General features: G+C 34.1%; 1 non-coding gene across 1 annotated transcript; it reads left to right on the top strand.

Moving 5' to 3' along the window:
* Nucleotides 1-3008: 3008 nt before the first annotated feature.
* LOC139856549 (small nucleolar RNA R71) lies at nt 3009-3115 on the top strand. Its single transcript, XR_011762023.1, has one exon. It is a non-coding gene; the product is annotated as a small nucleolar RNA R71 (small nucleolar RNA).
* Nucleotides 3116-3814: the final 699 nt, after the last annotated feature.

A 3814-nucleotide genomic window follows, 5' to 3' on the forward strand; every position in this document is an offset into this window, starting at 1 on the left:
TTTTGAAATTGACTTTGCTACAGTGAATTGCTAAAGTAAAAATTGACTTTGCTACAGTGACTTTGCTACAGTGGTATAGTTTATGGATGATTTAAGACTATATTTTGACAAAGGTACGATTCACGAAACATAAAGTACAAGTTTTCTCAGTATACGATAGGACGTTCGAAAAACCGGAACCGGGACATAAGTCGAGTGACGACGTACGACTTATCGGAACGAAAATTACAAGTCAACTATGCATGTGAATTTAATATAATATATAATTAATTATATAAATTAAATATATTATATTAATAATTAAAAAATATGTCGACAAACTAGAAGTTAAAAGATCATGAGCTGGAAATCCATCCCATGCGATCGCATAGGAAATGGTCTTGGAGGCCATGCGATCGCATGGCAGTCCTGGACAGGTCACACCTATAAAGCTCGAGATATCTGCCTCTGTTTTAATTTAAAAATTACTCCGTATTATATTTATTAATTATATTATTATTATTATTATTATTATTATTATTATTATTATTATTATTATTATTAAGATTAATATTATTATTAATCTTATTATTATTAGTAGTATTTGTATTATTATTAGTATTATACATAAAATACTACGACGAGGTCATGAGCGTGTCACTTTCAAAATAGTTTTATGAGCGGGATAAAGCTAAGGAAATTATGGGTTATTGCCAAGGAGGTTATGTGTAATGTTCGGGGGTATATTTATGAATCAAACCTAGTGTTTATCATCTCCGTTACGTCTACATACTTTTCTACAATATTGAATCTCAATATTAATACGTAAGCATTTATATTTTATATTTTATAAATTAATAGTGTATACATACTAGTGCTCGAGTGTATATATTTATACATGCTTGTATACTAAATTTCGTCGTTAAACAGTTTATAATGAATCACAAATTAAATACATATATTACTGGTAAAAGGTATATGATATACATGTTTTCGGAAAGCTGGCGAAAAATCAATAACTTTTCATTTAGATATCGGATAGTTTCGAAGAACGAATCAAAAGATATGGTCAACTGAATTATAATTGACGTTAATTGAAATTGCTTTTGAACCTGCAATTAGGATTTAAACAACTTGTTTACGAGATTGATAAAATGGATTTTTGAATATTACCAGCCGAGTAAATGAATCCTTATATAAAACATGTCTCGTTTGGTTAAACAACTGTCAAAATTGACTTTTTGAAACGACTTTGGATAACTTTTGTGTGTCGATCTCGAGCATTAAGATTGTGATACACTATGACCTGACCTAGCTTGATAGACATTTATTGACCAACATATGTTCTCTAGGTTGAGATCTACGATTATTTGATATACCGAGTTTCGGTCAAATTACGATGAACAACTTTATATGCTGCTAAGGTGAGTTTCATTTGCTCCCTTTTACTCATTACATTTTTGGGCTGAGAATACATGCAATGCTTTAATAACTGTTTTGCAATATTTATATGCGTGAGTTTCATATGATCCCTTTTACTCAATACATTTTTGGGCTGAGAATACATGCAATTTATTTTAAACGCAATGGTCACAAGTACATACTAAATTCTACACTGAGTTTGAACCGAAAATCCCTTAGCTTTGGTAACTAGTAACTGTCCGTTATAAGAACCGATGGGCGCGCATAGAGGTATATGGATCCATAGGGTTTGATATCCCCGTCTGAGCTAGAGCACTAGCCTTTTAACGGACGTATGCTATTTGAGAAGCGTACACGTTGGTTTGCGTGTATTATTAAGATGGTTATACAAAGGGTATAAATTATATATACGTTAAGTTTAGTTACCAGGGTGCTCAATTTCGTAGAATATTTTGATAAACTTTTCTGGATGAAACAACTGAAATCTTGTGATCCACCTTTATATACAGATTATGCGAAACACTAAAACTATGAACTCACCAACCTTTGTGTTGACACTTGTTAGCATGTTTATTCTCAGGTTTCCTAGAAGTCTTCCGCTGTTTGCTTAGATGTTAGACAAGCTATGTGCATGGAGTCTTACATGCCATATTTTTCAAGGAAATGTTGCATTCACCAAATCATCACCATGTATCTTATTTTGACTGCATTGTCAACGGAAGTACTGTTGAAACTATTATTTATGGTGATTGTCTCTATATAGAAATCATCAGATGTCGAAAACTTTTGATTTAAATATTCATTTATGGTGTGCCTTTTCAAAAGAATGCAATGATTACAAAACGTATCATATAGAGGTCAAATACCTCGCAATGAAATCGATGAATGACGTGTTCGTCCATATGGATTTGGTGCGATCGTCACAATTTCTAAATGCTTGAGCATTTTGTTCATTGGTTTGTTTCTGAGATGTGAAAAACTGAGTTTGAGATTCAACTAGCTTTGACATCATGTCTTCTAAATTTGGCTTTTTATCATCGGTTTGTGGTGATTTATTTTGAAAATTAGGTCTTTGCTGATTGTAAGTATTGTTGGATACTTGTTGATTGCTAGGACCTTGTTGGTTGTTGTATGGAACATTTCGGTTATAATTCTGATTTTGATTGTAGATTGGTCTTGGCGATTGATAATTATTCTGATAATTATTTCCAGGCCTTTGGTTTATGTATGAAACATTCTTTCTTTGTTCCATTGTTAGTTCAATACTGAGACAATCTTTTGTCAAATGTGGTCCTCCACACTGCTCACAACTAATTCGTATTGAGTGAATATCTTTAGTCATCTTTTCCATTCGTCTCTCGACAGCATCTATCTTTGCAGAAATGGAATCTAAGTCATGGCTAGAATCGGCTCTAGCTGCTTTAGATGATCTAACGATATCTTTTTCTTGGTGCCACTCATGTGAGTGGGAAGCAGTGTTATCAATAATTTTGTAAGCGTCAGTTGCTGTTTTCTTCATAATGGAACCACCAACTGCTATATTGATGTCTTTCCTTGTAGTGATGTCGCATCCTTGGTAGAATATTTGAACTATTTAACAAGTGTCTAAACCATGTTGCGGACATCCTCTCAATAATTTTTCAAATCTTATCCATGCTTCATATAGAGTTTCATTTGGCTTCTGTGTGAACGTAACAATTTCTCCTTGAAGTCTTACGGCTTTAGATGCCGGAAAGAATTGTTTAAGAAATTTTTCAACTAAAACGTCCCATGTATCAATCGCTCCTTCAGGTAACGATTCTAACCAATCTTTGGCTTCTCCCTTTAAAGTCCAGGGAAATAACCTGAGATATATCTGTTCATCCTCCACTTCTCGGATTTTAAATAGTGTACAGATCCTATTAAAGGTACGAAGATGTTCATTTGGATCTTCCTTCGGCGCACCACTAAATTGGCATTGATTTGTCACCATGTGTAGGATTTGTCCTTTGATTTCATAATCTGGCGCATTAATGTCAGGTTGAGTAATTGCGTGACCATGGCCAGTGCGTTTAGCTCGCATTCGGTCTTCCATACTTAGAGGTTCCAGATTCTCCATAATTGAATTTGTTGAATCTGAATCACTAGAGGATTCTGATTTAATGGTTGATTCCTCGACAATTTCTGTTTGAATGATTGGTGGTTCTGGAGGAAAGATTAATGGTTCAGGATCTATGAATTGTCCCTGAATATTCTCCGGATTCTCAATTGTGAGGTCAGGTTCAAAAAATGGATTATCGGAAATTTGAATTGGAGTACTTGGTCGACTGGATGACGATTCTAAAGAAAAATCAACGGCGACAATATTTGCTAGATGTCTTGATCGAGTTACAGGTGGTGAACGTACAAAAGGTGGTGAACGTTTTGCTCGGTG

This window comes from Rutidosis leptorrhynchoides, chromosome 6, assembly GCF_046630445.1.
Source record: "Rutidosis leptorrhynchoides isolate AG116_Rl617_1_P2 chromosome 6, CSIRO_AGI_Rlap_v1, whole genome shotgun sequence".
Classification (NCBI taxonomy): Eukaryota; Viridiplantae; Streptophyta; class Magnoliopsida; order Asterales; family Asteraceae; genus Rutidosis; species Rutidosis leptorrhynchoides.